The sequence below is a fragment of the Phalangium opilio genome, unplaced genomic scaffold (assembly GCF_054372755.1).
Source record: "Phalangium opilio isolate 3A_F unplaced genomic scaffold, DU_Popi_V2 ptg001675l_1, whole genome shotgun sequence".
Lineage (NCBI taxonomy): Eukaryota > Metazoa > Arthropoda > Arachnida > Opiliones > Phalangiidae > Phalangium > Phalangium opilio.
In genome coordinates this window covers 1,229,556-1,254,286 of record NW_028324261.1, presented here as the reverse complement: position 1 = coordinate 1,254,286, position 24,731 = coordinate 1,229,556, and the positions used below count along the sequence as shown (strand labels likewise).

Here is a 24,731-nt window from a genome sequence, read left to right as displayed (position 1 = left end):
TCCGGTTGGGCTCGAACCACCAACCTTTCGGTTAACAGCCGAACGCGCTAAACATTGCGCCAAGGAAGCCCAAAAATTTAATGGTCGTCAGGTATTGTGGCAAAAGTTTGGCTTTCTACGTTACATTTGAGATCCCACACCACCGCTCCCAGGTGGGCTCGAACCACCAACCTATTAGTTAACAGCCGAACGCGCTAACCATTGAGCCACGGAAGCTCAGAAATTAAATGGTTGTCACGTATTGTGGATAAGTTTTGACTTTTTACGCTACATCTGAGACCCCACAACACCTCTTCCGGGTGGGCCTGAACCAATAGCCTTTCGATTAACAGTTGAACGCGCTAATAATTGCGCCACGGAAGCCCAAAAATTAAATGTTCGTCAGGTGTTGTGGAAAAACTCTGACATTTTACGTTACATCTGAGACCTCACGACACCGCTCCCGGATGGGCTCTAACCACCAACCTATTGGTTAACAGCCGAACGCGCTAACCATTCAGCCACGGAAGCTCAGAAATTAAATGGTTGTCACGTATTGTGGAAAAGTTTTGACTTTTTACGCTACATCTGAGACCCCACAACACCTCTCCCGGTTGGGCTCGAACCACCAACCTTTCGATTAACAGCTGAACGCGCTAACCATTGCGCCACGGAAGCCCAAAACTTCAATGTTCGTCAGGTATTGTGGAAAAACCTTGACTTTTTACGTCACATCTGAGACCTCACAACACCGCTCCCGGATGGGCTCTAACCACCAACCTATTGGTTAACAGCCGAACGCGCTAACCATTGAGCCAAGAAAGCTCAGAAATTAAATGGTCGTCACGTATTGTGGAAAAGTTTTGACTTTTTACGCTACATCTGAGACCCCACAACACCTCTCCCGGGTGGGCTCGAACCACCAACCTTTCGATTAACAGCTGAACGCGCTAACCATTGTGCCACGGAAGCCCAAAAGTTAAATGCTCGTTAGGTATTGTGTAAAAACCTTGACTTTTTACGTCACATCTGAGACCTCACTACACCGCTCCCGGATGGGCTCGAACCACCAACCTATTGGTTAACAGCCGAACGCGCTAACCATTGAGCCACGGAAGCTCAGAAATTAAATTGTTGTCAGGTATTGTGGAAAAACTTTGGCTTTCTACGTTACATTTGAGACCCCACAACACCTCTCCCGGGTGGGCTCGAACCACCAACCTTTCGATTAACAGCTGAACGCGCTAACCATTGCGCCACGGAAGCCCAAAAATTAAATGCTCGTCAGGTATTGTGTAAAAACCTTGACTTTTTACGTCACATCTGAGACCTCACAACACCGCTCCCGGATGGGCTCGAACCACCAACCTATTGGTTAACAGCCGAACGCGCAAACCATTGCGCCACGGAAGCCCAAAAGTTAAATGCTCGTCAGGTATTGTGTAAAAACCTTGACTTTTTACGTCACATCTGAGACCTCACAACACCGCTCCCGGATGGGCTCGAACCACCAACCTATTGGTTAACAGCCGAACGCGCTAACCATTGCGCCACGGAAGCCCAAAAGTTAAATGCTTGTTAGGTATTGTGGAAAATTCTTGACTTTTTACGTCACATCTGAGACCTCACAACACCGCTCCCGGATGGGCTCTAACCACCAACCTATTGGTTAACAGCCGAACGCGCTAACCATTGAGCCACGAAAGCTCAGAAATTAAATGGTCGTCACGTATTGTGGAAAAACTTTGGCTTTCTACGTTACATTTGAGATCCCACAACACCGCTCCCGGGTGGGCTCGAACCACCAACCTATTGGTTAACAGCCGAACGCGTTAACCATTGCGCCACGGAAGCCCAAAAATTAAATGGTCGTCAGGTTTTGTGGAAAAACTTTGGCTTTCTACGTTACGTTTGAGATTCCACAACGCCGCTCCCGGGTGGGCTCGAACCACTAAATTATTTGTTAACTGCTGAACGCGCTAACCATTGCGCCACGGAAGCTCAGAAATTAAATGGTTGTCACGTATTGTGGAAAAGTTTTGACTTTTTACGCTACATCTGAGACCCCACAACACCTCTCCCGGGTGGGCTCGAACCACCAACCTTTCGATTAGCAGCTGAACGCGCTAACCATTGCGCCACGGAAGCCCAAAATTTCAATGTTCGTCAGGTATTGTGGAAAAACTCTGACATTTTATGTTACATCTGAGACGTCACAACACCGCTCCCGGGAGGGCTCAAACCACCAGTCTTTTGAATAGCAGCTGAACGCGCTAACCATTGCGCCACGGAAGCCCAAAAATTAAATTGTCGTCCGGTATTGTGGAAAAACTTTGACTTTTTACGTAACATCTGAGACCTCATAGCACCGCTCCCGGGTGTGCTCGAACCACCAACCTTTCTGTTAACAGCCGAACGCGCTAACGATTGCGCCACGGAAGCCCAGAATTTAAATGGTCGTCCGGTATTGTGGAAAAACCTTGACTTTTTACGTCACATCTGAGACGTCACAACACCGCTCCCGGATGGGCTCGAACCACCAACCTATTGGTTAACAGCCGAACGCGCTAACCATTGAGCCACGGAAGCTCAGAAATTAAACTGTTGTCAGGTATTGTGGAAAAACTTTGGCTTTCTACGTTACATTTGAGACCCCACAACACCTCTCCCGGGTGGGCTCGAACCACCAACCTTTCGATTAACAGCTGAACGCGCTAACCATTGTGCCACGGAAGCCCAAAAGTTAAATGCTCGTTAGGTATTGTGTAAAAACCTTGACTTTTTACGTCACATCTGAGACCTCACTACACCGCTCCCGGATGGGCTCGAACCACCAACCTATTGGTTAACAGCCGAACGCGCTAACCATTGCGACACGGAAGCCCAAAAGTTAAATGCTCGTCAGCTATTATGTAAAAACCTTGGCTTTTTACGTCACATCTGAGACCTCACAACACCGCTCCCGGATGGGGTCGAACCACCAACCTATTGGTTAACAGCCGAACGCGCTAACCATTGAGCCACGGAAGCTCAGAAATTAAATTGTTGTCAGGTATTGTGGAAAAACTTTGGCTTTCTACGTTACATTTGAGACCCCACAACACCTCTCCCGGGTGGGCTCGAACCACCAACCTTTCGATTAACAGCTGAACGCGCTAACCATTGTGCCACGGAAGCCCAAAAATTAAATGCTCGTCAGGTATTGTGTAAAAACCTTGACTTTTTACGTCACATCTGAGACCTCACAACACCGCTCCCGGATGGGCTCGAACCACCAACCTATTGGTTAACAGCCGAACGCGCAAACCATTGCGCCACGGAAGCCCAAAAGTTAAATGCTCGTCAGGTATTGTGTAAAAACCTTGACTTTTTACGTCACATCTGAGACCTCACAACACCGCTCCCGGATGGGCTCGAACCACCAACCTATTGGTTAACAGCCGAACGCGCTAACCATTGCGCCACGGAAGCCCAAAAGTTAAATGCTTGTTAGGTATTGTGTAAAAACCTTGACTTTTTACGTCACATCCGAGACCTCACAACACCGCTAGCGGATGGGCTCGAACCACCAACCTATTGGTTAACAGCCGAACGCGCTAACCATTGCGCCACGGAAGCCCAAAAGTTAAATGCTCGTCAGGTATTATGTAAAAACCTTGACTTTTTACGTCACATCTGAGACCTCACAACACCGCTCCCGGATGGGGTCGAACCACCAACCTATTGGTTAACAGCCGAACGCGCTAACCATTGAGCCACGGAAGCTCAAAAATTAAATGGTTGTCAGGTATTGTGGAAAACCTTGACTTTTTACGTCACATCTGAGACCTCACAACACCGCTCCCGGATGGGCTCGAACCACCAACCTATTGGTTAACAGCCGAACGCGCCAACCATTGAGCCACGGAAGCTCAGAAATTAAATTGTTGTCAGGTATTGTGGAAAAACTTTGGCTTTCTACGTTACATTTGAGACCCCACAACACCTCTCCCGGGTGGGCTCGAACCACCAACCTTTCGATTAACAGCTGAACGCGCAAACCATTGTGCCACGGAAGCCCAAAAATTAAATGCTCGTCAGGTATTGTGTAAAAACCTTGACTTTTTACGTCACGTCTGAGACCTCACAACACCGCTCCCGGATGGGCTCGAACCACCAACCTATTGGTTAACAGCCGAACGCGCTAACCATTGCGCCACGGAAGCCCAAAAATTAAATGGTCGTCAGGTATTGTGGAAAAACTTTGGCTTTCTACGTTACATTTGAGATCACACAACACCGCTCCCGGGTGGGCTCGAACCACCAACCTATTGGTTAACAGCTGAACGCGCTAACCATTGAGCCACGGAAGCTCAGAAATTAAACGGTTGTCAGGTATTGTGGAAAAACTTTGGCTTTCTACGTTACATTTGAGACCCCACAACACCTCTCCAGGGTGGGCTCGAACCACCAACCTTTCGATTAACAGCTGAACGCGCTAACCATTGCGCCACGGAAGCCCAAAAATTAGATGCTCGTCAGATATTGTGTAAAAACCTTGACTTTTTACGTCACATCTGAGACCTCACAACACCGCTCCCGGATGGGCTCGAACCACCAACCTATTGGTTAACAGCCGAACGCGCTAACCATTGCGCCACGGAAGCCCAAAAGTTAAATGCTCGTCAGGTATCGCGTAAAAACCTTGACTTTTTACGTCACATCTGAGACGTCACAACACCGCTCCTGGATGGGCTCGAACCACCAACCTTTCGGTTAACAGCCGAACGCGCTAACCATTGCGCCACGGAAGCCCAAAAATTAAATGGTCGTCAGGTATTGTGGCAAAACTTTGGCTTTCTACGTTACATTTGAGATCCCACACCACCGCTCCCGGGTGGGCTCGAACCACCAACCTATTGGTTAACAGCCGAACGCGCTAACCATTGAGCCACGGAAGCTCAGACATTAAATGGTTGTCACGTATTGTGGATAAGTTTTGACTTTTTACGCTACATCTGAGACCCCACAACACCTCTTCCGGGTGGGCCTGAACCACCAGCCTTTCGATTAACAGTTGAACGCGCTAATAATTGCGCCACGGAAGCCCAAAAATTAAATGTTCGTCAGGTATTGTGGAAAAACTCTGACATTTTACGTTACATCTGAGACCTCACGACACCGCTCCCGGATGGGCTCTAACCACCAACCTATTGGTTAACAGCCGAACGCGCTAACCATTCAGCCACGGAAGCTCAGAAATTAAATGGTTGTCACGTATTGTGGAAAAGTTTTGACTTTTTACGCTACATCTGAGACCCCACAACACCTCTCCCGGTTGGGCTCGAACCACCAACCTTTCGATTAACAGCTGAACGCGCTAACCATTGCGCCACGGAAGCCCAAAAATTCAATGTTCGTCAGGTATTGTGGAAAAACCTTGACTTTTTACGTCACATCTGAGACCTCACAACACCGCTCCCGGATGGGCTCTAACCACCAACCTATTGGTTAACAGCCGAACGCGCTAACCATTGAGCCACGAAAGCTCAGAAATTAAATGGTCGTCACGTATTGTGGAAAAACTTTGGCTTTCTACGTTACATTTGAGATCCCACAACACCGCTCCCGGGTGGGCTCGAACCACCAACCTATTGGTTAACAGCCGAACGCGTTAACCATTGCGCCACGGAAGCCCAAAAATTAAATGGTCGTCAGGTATTGTGGAAAAACTTTGGCTTTCTACGTTACGTTTGAGATCCCACAACGCCGCTCCCGGGTGGGCTCGAACCACTAAATTATTTGTTAACTGCTGAACGCGCTAACCATTGCGCCACGGAAGCTCAGAAATTAAATGGTTGTCACGTATTGTGGAAAAGTTTTGACTTTTTACGCTACATCTGAGACCCCACAACACCTCTCCTGGGTGGGCTCGAACCACCAACCTTTCGATTAACAGCTGAACGCGCTAACCATTGCGCGACGGAAGCCCAAAATTTCAATGTTCGTCAGGTATTGTGGAAAAACTCTGACATTTTATGTTACATCTGAGACGTCACAACACCGCTCCCGGGAGGGCTCAAACCACCAGTCTTTTGAATAGCAGCTGAACGCGCTAACCATTGCGCCACGGAAGCCCAAAAATTAAATGGTCGTCCGGTATTGTGGAAAAACTTTGACTTTTTACGTAACATCTGAGACCTCATAGCACCGCTCCCGGGTGTGCTCGAACCACCAACCTTTCTGTTAACAGCCGAACGCGCTAACGATTGCGCCACGGAAGCCCAGAATTTAAATGGTCGTCCGGTATTTTGGAAAAACCTTGACTTTTTACGTCACATCTGAGACGTCACAACACCGCTCCCGGATGGGCTCGAACCACCAACCTATTGGTTAACAGCCGAACGCGCTAACCATTGAGCCACGGAAGCTCAGAAATTAAACTGTTGTCAGGTATTGTGGAAAAACTTTGGCTTTCTACGTTACATTTGAGACCCCACAACACCTCTCCCGGGTGGGCTCGAACCACCAACCTTTCGATTAACAGCTGAACGCGCTAACCATTGTGCCACGGAAGCCCAAAAGTTAAATGCTCGTTAGGTATTGTGTAAAAACCTTGACTTTTTACGTCACATCTGAGACCTCACTACACCGCTCCCGGATGGGCTCGAACCACCAACCTATTGGTTAACAGCCGAACGCGCTAACCATTGCGACACGGAAGCCCAAAAGTTAAATGCTCGTCAGGTATTATGTAAAAACCTTGGCTTTTTACGTCACATGTGAGACCTCACAACACCGCTCCCGGATGGGGTCGAACCACCAACCTTTCGATTAACAGCTGAACGCGCTAACCATTGCGCCACGGAAGCCCAAAATTTCAATGTTCGTCAGGTATTGTGGAAAAACTCTGACATTTTATGTTACATCTGAGACGTCACAACACCGCTCCCGGGAGGGCTCAAACCACCAGTCTTTTGAATAGCAGCTGAACGCGCTAACCATTGCGCCACGGAAGCCCAAAAATTAAATGGTCGTCCGGTATTGTGGAAAAACTTTGACTTTTTACGTAACATCTGAGACCTCATAGCACCGCTCCCGGGTGTGCTCGAACCACCAACCTTTCTGTTAAAAGCCGAACGCGCTAACGATTGCGCCACGGAAGCCCAGAATTTAAATGGTCGTCCGGTATTTTGGAAAAACCTTGACTTTTTACGTTACATCTGAGACGTCACAACACCGCTCCCGGATGGGCTCGAACCACCAACCTATTGGTTAACAGCCGAACGCGCTAACCATTGAGCCACGGAAGCTCAGAAATTAAACTGTTGTCAGGTATTGTGGAAAAACTTTGGCTTTCTACGTTACATTTGAGACCCCACAACACCTCTCCCGGGTGGGCTCGAACCACCAACCTTTCGATTAACAGCTGAACGCGCTAACCATTGTGCCACGGAAGCCCAAAAGTTAAATGCTCGTTAGGTATTGTGTAAAAACCTTGACTTTTTACGTCACATCTGAGACCTCACTACACCGCTCCCGGATGGGCTCGAACCACCAACCTATTGGTTAACAGCCGAACGCGCTAACCATTGCGACACGGAAGCCCAAAAGTTAAATGCTCGTCAGGTATTATGTAAAAACCTTGGCTTTTTACGTCACATGTGAGACCTCACAACACCGCTCCCGGATGGGGTCGAACCACCAACCTATTGGTTAACAGCCGAACGCGCTAACCATTGAGCCACGGAAGCTCAGAAATTAAATTGTTGTAAGGTATTGTGGAAAAACTTTGGCTTTCTACGTTACATTTGAGACCCCACAACACCTCTCCCGGGTGGGCTCGAACCACCAACCTTTCGATTAACAGCTGAACGCGCTAACCATTGTGCCACGGAAGCCCAAAAATTAAATGCTCGTCAGGTATTGTGTAAAAACCTTGACTTTTTACGTCACATCTGAGACCTCACAACACCGCTCCCGGATGGGCTCGAACCACCAACCTATTGGTTAACAGCCGAACGCGCAAACCATTGCGCCACGGAAGACCGAAAATTAAATGGTCGTCAGGTGTTGTGGAAAAAACCTTGACTTTTTACGTCACATCTGAGACGTCAAAAAACCGCTCCCGGATGGGCTCGAACCACACACCTATTGGTTAACAGCCGAACGCGCTAACCTTTGAGCCACGGAAGCTCAGAAATTAATAGGTTGTCAGGTATTGTGGATAAGTTATGACTTTTTACGTTACATGTGTGACCCTACAACACCTCTTCCGGTTGGGCTCGAACCACCAACCTTTCGGTTAACAGCCGAACGCGCTAACCATTGCGCCAAGGAAGCCCAAAAATTCAATGTTTTTTATAATTATCCGAACATTTGTGTCAAGGTCACATTATTTACATCCCCGTATCTCTGGTAGAACCAGAGTTACGAGCCTCCAGAATTTAGTCTAATGTATTTCCTATGGACGGGTTGTTTGTTTACGTTTAGCTTAATTACTCGGCCCCTGTTTTTCGTAGCTCAATGTTTTTAGTATGGTTAGATGGGGGACAAATTGGAATATAACATACTCAAAGGACATCGCCGTATCTACAGTAGAAACAGAGTTACGAGCCTGCAAAGTATAGTCTAATGCATTTTCTATGGAGGGGTTTGTTTGTTCATGTATTGCTTAATTACTTGACCCTGTTCTTTCGATTAAAAATAATAACATATCTTTAGTGTAGCGGTTATCGCATCCGCCTCACTCCCGGAAGGCCACAGGTTCGAAACCGCGAAGTTTTTTTTTATAATTATCCGAACATTTGTGTCAAGGTCACATTATTTACATCCCCGTATCTCTGGTAGAACCAGAGTTACGAGCCTCCAGAATTTAGTCTAATGTATTTCCTATGGACGGGTTGTTTGTTTACGTTTAGCTTAATTACTCGGCCCCTGTTTTTCGTAGCTCAATGTTTTTAGTATGGTTAGATGGGGGACAAATTGGAATATAACATACTCAAAGGACATCGCCGTATCTACAGTAGAAACAGAGTTACGAGCCTGCAAAGTATACTCTAATGCATTTTCTATGGAGGGGTTTGTTTGTTCATGTATTGCTTAATTACTTGACCCTGTTCTTTCGATTAAAAATAATAACATATCTTTAGTGTAGCGGTTATCGCATCCGCCTCACTCCCGGAAGGCCACAGGTTCGAAACCGCGAAGTTTTTTTTTATAATTATCCGAACATTTGTGTCAAGGTCACATTATTTACATCCCCGTATCTCTGGTAGAACCAGAGTTACGAGCCTCCAGAATTTAGTCTAATGTATTTCCTATGGACGGGTTGTTTGTTTACGTTTAGCTTAATTACTCGGCCCCTGTTTTTCGTAGCTCAATGTTTTTAGTATGGTTAGATGGGGGACAAATTGGAATATAACATACTCAAAGGACATCGCCGTATCTACAGTAGAAACAGAGTTACGAGCCTGCAAAGTATACTCTAATGCATTTTCTATGGAGGGGTTTGTTTGTTCATGTATTGCTTAATTACTTGACCCTGTTCTTTCGATTAAAAATAATAACATATCTTTAGTGTAGCGGTTATCGCATCCGCCTCACTCCCGGAAGGCCACAGGTTCGAAACCGCGAAGTTTTTTTTTATAATTATCCGAACATTTGTGTCAAGGTCACATTATTTACATCCCCGTATCTCTGGTAGAACCAGAGTTACGAGCCTCCAGAATTTAGTCTAATGTATTTCCTATGGACGGGTTGTTTGTTTACGTTTAGCTTAATTACTCGGCCCCTGTTTTTCGTAGCTCAATGTTTTTAGTATGGTTAGATGGGGGACAAATTGGAATATAACATACTCAAAGGACATCGCCGTATCTACAGTAGAAACAGAGTTACGAGCCTGCAAAGTATACTCTAATGCATTTTCTATGGAGGGGTTTGTTTGTTCATGTATTGCTTAATTACTTGACCCTGTTCTTTCGATTAAAAATAATAACATATCTTTAGTGTAGCGGTTATCGCATCCGCCTCACTCCCGGAAGGCCACAGGTTCGAAACCGCGAAGTTTTTTTTTATAATTATCCGAACATTTGTGTCAAGGTCACATTATTTACATCCCCGTATCTCTGGTAGAACCAGAGTTACGAGCCTCCAGAATTTAGTCTAATGTATTTCCTATGGACGGGTTGTTTGTTTACGTTTAGCTTAATTACTCGGCCCCTGTTTTTCGTAGCTCAATGTTTTTAGTATGGTTAGATGGGGGACAAATTGGAATATAACATACTCAAAGGACATCGCCGTATCTACAGTAGAAACAGAGTTACGAGCCTGCAAAGTATACTCTAATGCATTTTCTATGGAGGGGTTTGTTTGTTCATGTATTGCTTAATTACTTGACCCTGTTCTTTCGATTAAAAATAATAACATATCTTTAGTGTAGCGGTTATCGCATCCGCCTCACTCCCGGAAGGCCACAGGTTCGAAACCGCGAAGTTTTTTTTTTATAATTATCCGAACATTTGTGTCAAGGTCACATTATTTACATCCCCGTATCTCTGGTAGAACCAGAGTTACGAGCCTCCAGAATTTAGTCTAATGTATTTCCTATGGACGGGTTGTTTGTTTACGTTTAGCTTAATTACTCGGCCCCTGTTTTTCGTAGCTCAATGTTTTTAGTATGGTTAGATGGGGGACAAATTGGAATATAACATACTCAAAGGACATCGCCGTATCTACAGTAGAAACAGAGTTACGAGCCTGCAAAGTATACTCTAATGCATTTTCTATGGAGGGGTTTGTTTGTTCATGTATTGCTTAATTACTTGACCCTGTTCTTTCGATTAAAAATAATAACATATCTTTAGTGTAGCGGTTATCGCATCCGCCTCACTCCCGGAAGGCCACAGGTTCGAAACCGCGAAGTTTTTTTTATAATTATCCGAACATTTGTGTCAAGGTCACATTATTTACATCCCCGTATCTCTGGTAGAACCAGAGTTACGAGCCTCCAGAATTTAGTCTAATGTATTTCCTATGGAGGGGTTTGTTTGTTTATGATTAGCTTAATTACTCGACTACTGTTTGTCGTAGCTCAATGTTTTTAGCATGGTTAGATGGGCGACAAATTGGACTATATCATACTCAAAGGACATCCCCGAATCTCCAGTAGAAACAGAGTTACGAGCCTGCAAAGTATAGTCTAATGCATTTTCTATGGAGGGGTTTGTTTGTTCACGTATTGCTTAATTACTTGACCCTGTTCTTTCGATTAAAAATAATAACATATCTTTAGTGTAGCGGTTATCGCATCCGCCTCACTCCCGGAAGGCCACAGGTTCGAAACCGCGAAGTTTTTTTTTATAATTATCCGAACATTTGTGTCAAGGTCACATTATTTACATCCCCGTATCTCTGGTAGAACCAGAGTTACGAGCCTCCAGAATTTAGTCTAATGTATTTCCTATGGACGGGTTGTTTGTTTACGTTTAGCTTAATTACTCAGCCCCTGCTGTTCGTAGCTCAATGTTTTTAGTATGGTTAGATGGGGGACAAATTGGAATATAACATACTCAAAGGACATCGCCGTATCTACAGTAGAAACAGAGTTACGAGCCTGCAAAGTATAGTCTAATGCATTTTCTATGGAGGGGTTTGTTTCTTCATGTATTGCTTAATTACTTGACCCTGTTCTTTCAAACAAACCCCTCCATAGAAAATGCATTAGATTATACTTTGCAAGGCCCATAACTCTGTGTCTACTAGACATACCGGGATGTCCTTAGGATATGTTATAGTCCAATTTGTCATTCATCTAACCATACTAAAAACTTTGGGCTACGACAAACAGGGGCCGAGTACTTAAGCGAAACGTAAAGAAACAAACCCCCTCCATAGGAAATGAGTTAGACTATACTTTGCAGGCTCGTAACTCTGTTTCCACTGGAGATACGGAGATGTCCTTTGAGTATGTTATAGTCCAATTTGTCCCCCATCTAACCATACTAAAAACATTGAGCTACGAAAAACAGGGGCCGAGTAATTAAGCTAAACGTAAACAAACAACCCGTCCAAAGGAAATGCATTAGACTATACTTTGCAGGCCCATAACTCTGTGTTTACTAGAGATACGGGGATGTCCTTAGAATATGTTATAGTCCAAATTGTCCCCCATCTAACCATACTAAAAACATTGAGCTACGACAAACAGGGGCCGAGATATTAAGCAAAATGTTCGTCAACTTTGGTATCGTCTCACTTATTTTTATTATGTTACTTATGATTTTTGCACTAAACTTTGGAGGCTCATAGCTCTTGTTCTACAAGAGATACTGGGATCTCCTTTGGATATGTTATAGTACTCTTTGCTCCCCATACAAGGATACTTTAAACTTGAGGCTACCTCAATATCGTCGTCAACTTATTTTTTGTCTCACTTATTGTTAGAAGGTTACTTTTGATTTTTGAAAATAAAGTTTGCAGGCTCGTAACTCTGGTTCTATATTCCGGGAGTGAGGCGGATGCGATAACCGCTACACTAAAGATATGTTATTATTTTTAATCGAAAGAACAGGTTCAAGTAATTAAGCAATACATGAACAAACAAACCCCTCCATAGAAAATGCATTAGACTATACTTTGCAGGCTCGTAACTCTGTTTCTACTGTAGATACGGCGAGGTCCTTTGAGTATGTTATATTCCAATTTGTCCCCCATCTAACCATACTAAAAACATTGAGCTACGAAAAACAGGGGCCGAGTAATTAAGCTAAACGTAAACAAACAACCCGTCCAAAGGAAATGCATTAGACTATGCTTTGCAGGCCCATAACTCTGTGTTTACTAGAGATACGGGGATGTCCTTAGGATATGTTATAGTCCAAATTGTCCCCCATCTAACCATACTAAAAACATTGAGCTACGACAAACAGGGGCCGAGATATTAAGCAAAATGTTCGTCAACTTTGGTATCGTCTCACTTATTTTTATTATGTTACTTATGATTTTTGCACTAAACTTTGGAGGCTCATAACTCTTGTTCTACAAGAGATACTGGGATCTCCTTTGGATATGTTATAGTACTCTTTGCTCCCCATACAAGGATACTTTAAACTTGAGGCTACCTCAATATCGTCGTCAACTTATTTTTTGTCTCACTTATTGTTAGAAGGTTACTTTTGATTTTTGAAAATAAAGTTTGCAGGCTCGTAACTCTGGTTCTACCAGAGATACGGGGATGTAAATAATGTGACCTTGACACAAATGTTCGGATAATTATAAAGGTCTTTGCATGTTCCAAGCAAAAAAAAAAAAAATCTTCGCGGTTTCGAACCTGTGGCCTTCCGGGAGTGAGGCGGATGCGATAACCGCTACACTATAGATATGTTATTATTTTTAATCGAAAGAACAGGGTCAAGTAATTAAGCAATACGTGAACAAACAAACCCCTCCATAGAAAATGCATTAGACTATACTTTGCAAGGCCCATAACTCTGTGTCTACTAGACATACCGGGATGTCCTTAGGATATGTTATAGTCCAATTTGTCATTCATCTAACCATACTAAAAACTTTGGGCTACGACAAACAGGGGCCGAGTACTTAAGCGAAACGTAAAGAAACAAACCCCCTCCATAGGAAATGAGTTAGACTATACTTTGCAGGCCCATAACTCTGTGTCTATTAGAGATACGGGGATGTCCTTTGAGTATGTTATAGTCCAATTTGTCCCCCATCTAACCATACTAAAAACATTGAGCTACGAAAAACAGGGGCCGAGTAATTAAGCTAAACGTAAACAAACAACCCGTCCAAAGGAAATGCATTAGACTATGCTTTGCAGGCCCATAACTCTGTGTTTACTAGAGATACGGGGATGTCCTTAGAATATGTTATAGGTCAAATTGTCCCCCATCTAACCATTCTAAAAACATTGAGCTACGACAAACAGGGGCCGAGATATTAAGCAAAATGTTCGTCAACTTTGGTATCGTCTCACTTATTTTTATTATGTTACTTATGATTTTTGCACTAAACTTTGGAGGCTCATAACTCTTGTTCTACAAGAGATACTGGGATCTCCTTTGGATATGTTATAGTACTCTTTGCTCCCCATACAAGGATACTTTAAACTTGAGGCTACCTCAATATCGTCGTCAACTTATTTTTTGTCTCACTTATTGTTAGAAGGTTACTTTTGATTTTTGAAAATAAAGTTTGCAGGCTCGTAACTCTGGTTCTACCAGAGATACGGGGATGTAAATAATGTGACCTTGACACAAATGTTCGGATAATTATAAAGGTCTTTGCATGTTCCAAGCAAAAAAAAAAAGCTTCGCGGTTTCGAACTTGTGGCCTTCCGGGAGTGAGGCGGATGCGATAACCGCTACACTAAAGTTATGTTATTAGTTTTAATCGAAAGAACAGGGTCAAGTAATTAAGCAATACGTGAACAAACAAACCCCTCCATAGAAAATGCATTAGACTATACTTTGCAAGGCCCATAACTCTGTGTCTACTAGACATACCGGGATGTCCTTAGGATCTGTTATAGTCCAATTTGTCATTCATCTAACCATACTAAAAACTTTGGGCTACGACAAACAGGGGCCTAGTACTTAAGCGAAACGTAAAGAAACAAACCCCCTCCATAGGAAATGAGTTAGACTATACTTTGCAGGCTCGTAACTCTGTTTCCACTGGAGATACGGGGATGTCCTTTGAGTATGTTATAGTCCAATTTGTCCCCCATCTAACCATACTAAAAACATTGAGCTACGAAAAACAGGGGCCGAGTAATTAAGCTAAACGTAAACAAACAACCCGTCCAAAGGAAATGCATTAGACTATGCTTTGCAGGCCCATAACTCTGTGTTTACTAGAGATACGGGGATGTCCTTAGGATATGTTATAGTCCAAATTGTCCCCCATCTAACCATAGTAAAAACATTGAGCTACGACAAACAGGGGCCGAGATATTAAGCAAAATGTTCGTCAACTTTGGTATCGTCTCACTTATTTTTATTATGTTACTTATGATTTTTGCACTAAACTTTGGAGGCTCATAACTTTTGTTCTACAAGAGATACTGGGATCTCCTTTGGATATGTTATAGTACTCTTTGCTCCCCATACAAGGATACTTTAAACTTGAGGCTACCTCAATATCGTCGTCAACTTATTTTTTGTCTCACTTATTGTTAGAAGGTTACTTTTGATTTTTGAAAATAAAGTTTGCAGGCTCGTAACTCTGGATCAACCAGAGATACGGGGATGTAAATAATGTGACCTTGACACAAATGTTCGGATAATTATAAAGGTCTTTGCATGTTCCAAGCAAAAAAAAAAAACTTCGCGGTTTCGAACCTGTGGCCTTCCGGGAGTGAGGCGGATGCGATAACCGCTACACTAAAGATATGTTATTATTTTTAATCGAAAGAACAGGTTCAAGTAATTAAGCAATACATGAACAAACAAACCCCTCCATAGAAAATGCATTAGACTATACTTTGCAGGCTCGTAACTCTGTTTCTACTGTAGATACGGCGAGGTCCTTTGAGTATGTTATATTCCAATTTGTCCCCCATCTAACCATACTAAAAACATTGAGCTACGAAAAACAGGGGCCGAGTAATTAAGCTAAACGTAAACAAACAACCCGTCCAAAGGAAATGCATTAGACTATGCTTTGCAGGCCCATAACTCTGTGTTTACTAGAGATACGGGGATGTCCTTAGGATATGTTATAGTCCAAATTGTCCCCCATCTAACCATACTAAAAACATTGAGCTACGACAAACAGGGGCCTAGATATTAAGCAAAATGTTCGTCAACTTTGGTATCGTCTCACTTATTTTTATTATGTTACTTATGATTTTTGCACTAAACTTTGGAGGCTCATAACTCTTGTTCTACAAGAGATACTGGGATCTCCTTTGGATATGTTATAGTACTCTTTGCTCCCCATACAAGGATACTTTAAACTTGAGGCTACCTCAATATCGTCGTCAACTTATTTTTTGTCTCACTTATTGTTAGAAGGTTACTTTTGATTTTTGAAAATAAAGTTTGCAGGCTCGTAACTCTGGTTCTACCAGAGATACGGGGATGTAAATAATGTGACCTTGACACAAATGTTCGGATAATTATAAAGGTCTTTGCATGTTCCAAGCAAAAAAAAAAAGCTTCGCGGTTTCGAGCCTGTGGCCTTCCGGGAGTGAGGCGGATGCGATAACCGCTACACTAAAGATATGTTATTATTTTTAATCGAAAGAACAGGGTCAAGTAATTAAGCAATACGTGAACAAACAAACCCCTCCATAGAAAATGCATTAGACTATACTTTGCAAGGCCCATAACTCTGTGTCTACTAGAGATACCGGGATGTCCTTAGGATATGTTATAGTCCAAATTGTCCCCCATCTAACCATACTAAAAACATTGAGCTACGACAAACAGGGGCCGAGTAATTAAGCTAAACGTAAACAAACAACCCGTCCATAGGAAATGCATTAGACTATAATTTGCAGGCCCATAACTCTGTGTCTACTAGAGATACGGGGATGTCCTTAGGATATGTTATAGTGCAAATTGTCCCCCATCTAACCATACTAAAAACATTGAGCTACGACAAACAGGGGCCGAGTAATTAAGCTAAACGTAAACAAACAACCCGTCCATAGGAAATGCATTAGACTATACTTTGCAGGCCCAAAACTCTGTGTCTATTAGAGATACGGGGATGTCCTTAGGATATGATATAGTCCAAATTGTCCCCCATCTAACCATACTAAAAACTTTGGGCTACGACAAACAGGGGCCGAGTAATTAAGCTAAACGTAAACAAACAACCCCTCCATAGGAAATGCATTAGACTATACTTTGCAGGCTCGTAACTCTGTTTCTACTGGAGATACGGGGATGTCCTTTGAGTATGTTATAGTCCAATTTGTCCCCCATCTAACCATACTAAAAACATTGAGCTACGACAAACAGTAGTCGAGTAATTAAGCTAATCGTAAACAAACAAACCCCTCCATAGGAAATGCATTAGACTATACTTTGCAGGCCCATAACTCTGTGTCTACTAGAGATACGGGGATGTCCTTAGGATATGTTATAGTCCAAATTGTCCCCCATCTAACCATAATAAAAACTTTGGGCTACGACAAACAGGGGCCGAGTACTTAGGCAAAACGTAACGAAACAAACCCCCTCCATAGGAAATGCATTAGACTATACTTTGCAGGCTCGTAACTCTGTTTCTACTGGAGATACGGGGATGTCCTTTGAGTATGTTATAGTCCAATTTGTCCCCCATCTAACCATACTAAAAACATTGAGCTACGACAAACAGGGGCCGAGTAATTAAGCCTGCAAAATATAGTCTAATGCATTTCCTATGGACGGGTTGTTTGTTTACGTTTAGCTTAATTACTCGGCCCCTGTTTGTCGTAGCCCAAAGTTTTTAGTATGGTTAGATGAGGGACGATTTGGACTATAACATATCCTAAGGACATGCCCGTATCTCTAGTAGACACAGAGTTATGAGCCTGCAAAGTATAGTCTAATGCATTTCCTATGCAGGGGTTTGTTTGTTTACGATTAGCTTAATTACTCGACTACTGTTTGTCGTAGCTCAATGTTTTTAGTATGGTTAGATGGGGGACAAATTGGACTATAACATACTCAAAGGACATCCCCGTATCTCCAGTAGATACAGAGTTACGAGCCTGCAAAGTATAGTCTAATGCATTTTCTATGGAGGGGTTTGTTTGTTCACGTATTGCTTAATTACTTGACCCTGTTCTTTCGATTAAAAATAATAACATATCTTTAGTGTAGCGGTTATCGCATCCGCCTCACTCTCGGAAGGCCACAGGTTCGAAACCGCGAAGTTTTTTTTTGCTTGGAACATGCAAAGACCTTTATAATTATCCGAACATTTGTGTCAAGGTCACATTATTTACATCCCCGTATCTCAGGTAGAACCAGAGTTACGAGCCTCCAGAATTTAGTCTAATGTATTTCCTATGGAGGGGTTTGTTTGTTTACGATTAGCTTAATTACTCGACTACTGTTTGTCGTAGCCCTAATTCTTAGTGTGGCTAGATGGGGGACAAATTGGTCTATAACATACTCTAAGGACATCCCCGTATCTCTGGTAGAACCAGAGTTACGAGCCTGCAAAGTATATTTTCAAAAATCAAAAGTAACCTTCTAACAATAAGTGAGACAAAAAGTAAGTTGACGACGATATTGAGGTAGCCTCAAGTTTAAAGTATCCTTGTATGGGGAGCAAAGAGTACTATAACATATCCAAAGGAGATCCCAGTACCTCTTGTAGAACAAGAGTTATGAGCCTCCAAAGTTTAGTGCAAAAATCATAAGTAACATTATAAAAATAAGTGAGACGATACCAAAGTTGACGAACATTTTGCTTAATATCTCGGCCCTTGTTTGTCGTAGCTCAATGTTTTTAGTATGGTTAGATGGGGGACAATTTGGACTATAACATATCCTAAGGACATCCCCGTATCTCTAGTAGACACAGAGTTATGGGCCCGCAAAATATAGTCTAATGCATTTCCTATGGACGGGTTGTTTGTTTACGTTTAGCTTAATTACTCGGCCCCTGTTTGTCGTAGCCCAAAGTGTTTAGTATGGTTAGATGGGGGACAATTTGGACTATAACATATCCTAAGGACATGCCCGTATCTCTAGTAGACACAGAGTTATGGGCCTGCAAAGTATAATCTAATGCATTTCCTATGCAGGGGTTTGTTTGTTTACGATTAGCTTAATTACTCGACTACTGTTTGTCGTAGCTCAATGTTTTTAGTATGGTTAGATGGGGGACAAATTGGACTATAACATACTCAAAGGACATCCCCGTATCTCCAGTAGATACAGAGTTACGAGCCTGCAAAGTATAGTCTAATGCATTTTCTATGGAGGGGTTTGTTTGTTCACGTATTACTTAATTACTTGACCCTGTTCTTTCGATTAAAAATAATAACATATCTTTAGTGTAGCGGTTATCGCATCCGCCTCACTCTCGGAAGGCCACAGGTTCGAAACCGCGAAGTTTTTTTTTGCTTGGAACATGCAAAGACCTTTATAATTATCCGAACATTTGTGTCAAGGTCACATTATTTACATCCCCGTATCTCTGGTAGAACCAGAGTTACGAGCCTCCAGAATTTAGTCTAATGTATTTCCTATGGAGGGGTTTGTTTGTTTACGATTAGCTTAATTACTCGACTACTGTTTGTCGTAGCCCTAATTCTTAGTGTGGCTAGATGGGGGACAAATTGGTCTATAACATACTCTAAGGCCATCCCCGTATCTCTGGTAGAACCAGAGTTACGAGCCTGCAAAGTATATTTTCAAAAATCAAAAGTAACCTTCTAACAATAAGTGAGACAAAAAGTAAGTTGACGACGATATTGAGGTAGCCTCAAGTTTAAAGTATCCTTGTATGGGGAGCAAAGAGTACTATAACATATCCAAAGGAGATCTTAGTACCTCTTGTAGAACAAGAGTTATGAGCCTCCAAAGTTTAGTGCAAAAATCATAAGTAACATTATAAAAATAAGTGAGACGATACCAAAGTTGACGAACATTTTGCTTAATATCTCGGCCCCTGTTTGTCGTAGCTCAATGTTTTTAGTATGGTTAGATGGGGGACAATTTGGAACGGTTGTTCGTTGCTTCCAAACTGCATATAGTTGCATCCAACCTTGACAAACACCACTCCTTCGGCTTCTGTAGACTCTGATGTCTTTGGGCTGGGACTCCTTTATCCCGCTCCTTGTCGCTCTCCGCCGCTGGACTTCTTGCGGCACGTTCATGTTCCCTTTCTCTCAGGCATCGGCAAAAAGCATCCATCGTGGAGTTGACTAGAGACTTGAAGATTTCCAAAATTTTTCGAAGTTCTCGAACCAAGTCCAATTTTCACAAAATTGTCCAATTAACGTAATTTTTCCCGAGCACGTAATTAGTCCCGGGCGCGTAATTAATCCCGAGCACGTAATTAGTCCCGGGTTTCGGCACCATTTTATGTTGCGACTTCCATCCCAACATAAGAGTTTGTGATACCCTTCTGATATCACATTGGCGGACTGAAACACCGATCTAAATCCCTAACTTATTTGTGTGTCTTTATTCAAAAACGAAGAAGCTCCAAATGCAATCGTCAATAATTTCTTTAATTGTTGTATTGTCTGTCAAATCATACTCAAATTAACATATCTTTACATTAATTTTCCTTAAAACACGTCCGTTTATCTAAAGTTCTAAATCTTTTTTTACAACCTCTCTCGGCAGAGTCGGTTTGCTTTCTATATTGTCCGATGGTAACAAGCGCTCTTTTTCCATCAAGAGTCCAATACGTTCTACTCAGGCTTTGCTTTTGCTAGTTTTAACACAAAGTTCAAGTTTTACCCCCTATTATTGTTACAAAGCGATCCCCAATATTCGTCACTCCGAAGTTTTATGACTTTACAGGGCCAGAGGGCCTTTTAACATCCTAGTAACAAAAACCATCCGTCGAACCTTTCAAATGCATTACTATAGCCTTTACAATAGTACAGTATTTCTTAGCAATTACAGGCCGTGCCATACGACAGTTCTTATTTTGGTTTAGAGTTAAATGTTATCTTAAAGGTCTTTACATAAAAAACATATCAATCATAAGTATTCATTATAAGTAAACCTTAAATAATCTTAACTAAACTGTATCTAAACTAAATTCGGACCATAAAAACCCATAACTTCTGCTTATGGGAAAAAAGGTCCTGGGAAAACCCCAGTGGGGAAAACCATTAATTTCAATCATTATTTAGGTCTAAATGACCAGGCTCGTTGTGGATCGCCGGATTCAACAATCTGAGACCCTACAACACCTCTCCCGGGTGGGCTCGAACCACCAACCTTTCGAATAACAGCTGAACGCGCTAACCATTGCGCCACGGAAGCCCAAAAATTAAATGCTCGTCAGGTATTGTGTAAAAACCTTGACTTTTTACGTCACATCTGAGACCTCACAACACCGTTCCCGGATGGGCTCGAACCACTAACCTATTGTTTAACAGCCGAACGCGCTAAACATTGCGCCACAGAAGCCCAAAAATTAAATGGTCGTCAGGTATTGTTACCGCTCCCGGGTGGGCTCGAACCACCAACCTATTGGTTAACAGCCGAATTCGCTAACCATTGAGCCACGGAAGCTCAGAATTTAAGTGGTTGTCACATAGTGTGGAAAAGTTTTGACATTTTACGTTACATCTGAGACGTCACAACACCGCTCCCGGATGGGCTCGAACCACCAACCTTTCGGTTAACAGCTGAACGCGCTAATCATTGCGCCACGGAAGCCCAAAAATTAAATGTTCGTCAGGTATTGTGGAAAAACTCTGACATTTTACGTTACATCTGAGACCTCACAACACCGCTCCCGGATGGGCTCGAACCACCAACCTATTGGTTAACAGCCGAACGCGCTAACCATTGCGCCACGGAAGACCAAAAATTAAATGGTCGTCAGGTGTTGTGGAAAAAACCTTGACTTTTTACGTCACATCTGAGACGTCACAAAACCGCTCCCGGATGGGCTCGAACCACACACCTATTGGTTAACAGCCGAACGCGCTAACCTTTGAGCCACGGAAGCTCAGAAATTAAATGGTTGTCAGGTATTGTGGATAAGTTATGACTTTTTACGTTACATGTGTGACCCTACAACACCTCTTCCGGTTGGGCTCGAACCACCAACCTTTCGGTTAACAGCCGAACGCGCTAAACATTGCGCCAAGGAAGCCCAAAAATTTAATGGTCGTCAGGTATTGTGGCAAAAGTTTGGCTTTCTACGTTACATTTGAGATCCCACACCACCGCTCCCAGGTGGGCTCGAACCACCAACCTATTAGTTAACAGCCGAACGCGCTAACCATTGAGCCACGGAAGCTCAGAAATTAAATGGTTGTCACGTATTGTGGATAAGTTTTGACTTTTTACGCTACATCTGAGACCCCACAACACCTCTTCCGGGTGGGCCTGAACCAATAGCCTTTCGATTAACAGTTGAACGCGCTAATAATTGCGCCACGGAAGCCCAAAAATTAAATGTTCGTCAGGTGTTGTGGAAAAACTCTGACATTTTACGTTACATCTGAGACCTCACGACACCGCTCCCGGATGGGCTCTAACCACCAACCTATTGGTTAACAGCCGAACGCGCTAACCATTCAGCCACGGAAGCTCAGAAATTAAATGGTTGTCACGTATTGTGGAAAAGTTTTGACTTTTTACGCTACATCTGAGACCCCACAACACCTCTCCCGGTTGGGCTCGAACCACCAACCTTTCGATTAACAGCTGAACGCGCTAACCATTGCGCCACGGAAGCCCAAAACTTCAATGTTCGTCAGGTATTGTGGAAAAACCTTGACTTTTTACGTCACATCTGAGACCTCACAACACCGCTCCCGGATGGGCTCTAACCACCAACCTATTGGTTAACAGCCGAACGCGCTAACCATTGAGCCACGAAAGCTCAGAAATTAAATGGTCGTCACGTATTGTGGAAAAGTTTTGACTTTTTACGCTACATCTGAGACCCCACAACACCTCTCCCGGGTGGGCTCGAACCACCAACCTTTCGATTAACAGCTGAACGCGCTAACCATTGTGCCACGGAAGCCCAAAAGTTAAATGCTCGTTAGGTATTGTGTAAAAACCTTGACTTTTTACGTCACATCTGAGACCTCACTACACCGCTCCCGGATGGGCTCGAACCACCAACCTATTGGTTAACAGCCGAACCCGCTAACCATTGAGCCACGGAAGCTCAGAAATTAAATTGTTGTCAGGTATTGTGGAAAAACTTTGGCTTTCTACGTTACATTTGAGACCCCACAACACCTCTCCCGGGTGGGCTCGAACCACCAACCTTTCGATTAACAGCTGAACGCGCTAACCATTGCGCCACGGAAGCCCAAAAATTAAATGCTCGTCAGGTATTGTGTAAAAACCTTGACTTTTTACGTCACATCTGAGACCTCACAACACCGCTCCCGGATGGGCTCGAACCACCAACCTATTGGTTAACAGCCGAACGCGCAAACCATTGCGCCACGGAAGCCCAAAAGTTAAATGCTCGTCAGGTATTGTGTAAAAACCTTGACTTTTTACGTCACATCTGAGACCTCACAACACCGCTCCCGGATGGGCTCGAACCACCAACCTATTGGTTAACAGCCGAACGCGCTAACCATTGCGCCACGGAAGCCCAAAAGTTAAATGCTTGTTAGGTATTGTGGAAAATTCTTGACTTTTTACGTCACATCTGAGACCTCACAACACCGCTCCCGGATGGGCTCTAACCACCAACCTATTGGTTAACAGCCGAACGCGCTAACCATTGAGCCACGAAAGCTCAGAAATTAAATGGTCGTCACGTATTGTGGAAAAACTTTGGCTTTCTACGTTACATTTGAGATCCCACAACACCGCTCCCGGGTGGGCTCGAACCACCAACCTATTGGTTAACAGCCGAACGCGTTAACCATTGCGCCACGGAAGCCCAAAAATTAAATGGTCGTCAGGTTTTGTGGAAAAACTTTGGCTTTCTACGTTACGTTTGAGATTCCACAACGCCGCTCCCGGGTGGGCTCGAACCACTAAATTATTTGTTAACTGCTGAACGCGCTAACCATTGCGCCACGGAAGCTCAGAAATTAAATGGTTGTCACGTATTGTGGAAAAGTTTTGACTTTTTACGCTACATCTGAGACCCCACAACACCTCTCCCGGGTGGGCTCGAACCACCAACCTTTCGATTAGCAGCTGAACGCGCTAACCATTGCGCCACGGAAGCCCAAAATTTCAATGTTCGTCAGGTATTGTGGAAAAACTCTGACATTTTATGTTACATCTGAGACGTCACAACACCGCTCCCGGGAGGGCTCAAACCACCAGTCTTTTGAATAGCAGCTGAACGCGCTAACCATTGCGCCACGGAAGCCCAAAAATTAAATTGTCGTCCGGTATTGTGGAAAAACTTTGACTTTTTACGTAACATCTGAGACCTCATAGCACCGCTCCCGGGTGTGCTCGAACCACCAACCTTTCTGTTAACAGCCGAACGCGCTAACGATTGCGCCACGGAAGCCCAGAATTTAAATGGTCGTCCGGTATTGTGGAAAAACCTTGACTTTTTACGTCACATCTGAGACGTCACAACACCGCTCCCGGATGGGCTCGAACCACCAACCTATTGGTTAACAGCCGAACGCGCTAACCATTGAGCCACGGAAGCTCAGAAATTAAACTGTTGTCAGGTATTGTGGAAAAACTTTGGCTTTCTACGTTACATTTGAGACCCCACAACACCTCTCCCGGGTGGGCTCGAACCACCAACCTTTCGATTAACAGCTGAACGCGCTAACCATTGTGCCACGGAAGCCCAAAAGTTAAATGCTCGTTAGGTATTGTGTAAAAACCTTGACTTTTTACGTCACATCTGAGACCTCACTACACCGCTCCCGGATGGGCTCGAACCACCAACCTATTGGTTAACAGCCGAACGCGCTAACCATTGCGACACGGAAGCCCAAAAGTTAAATGCTCGTCAGCTATTATGTAAAAACCTTGGCTTTTTACGTCACATCTGAGACCTCACAACACCGCTCCCGGATGGGGTCGAACCACCAACCTATTGGTTAACAGCCGAACGCGCTAACCATTGAGCCACGGAAGCTCAGAAATTAAATTGTT

At 43.6% G+C, this 24,731-nt stretch overlaps 2 non-coding genes across 2 annotated transcripts; both read right to left on the bottom strand.

The window, feature by feature from the left end:
- Window positions 1-2,054: 2,054 nt before the first annotated feature.
- TRNAS-GCU (transfer RNA serine (anticodon GCU)) lies at window positions 2,055-2,127 on the bottom strand. The gene has a single exon. It is a non-coding gene; the product is annotated as a tRNA-Ser (tRNA).
- Window positions 2,128-23,759: 21,632 nt separating this feature from the next.
- TRNAS-GCU (transfer RNA serine (anticodon GCU)) lies at window positions 23,760-23,832 on the bottom strand. Its single transcript has one exon. It is a non-coding gene; the product is annotated as a tRNA-Ser (tRNA).
- Window positions 23,833-24,731: the final 899 nt, after the last annotated feature.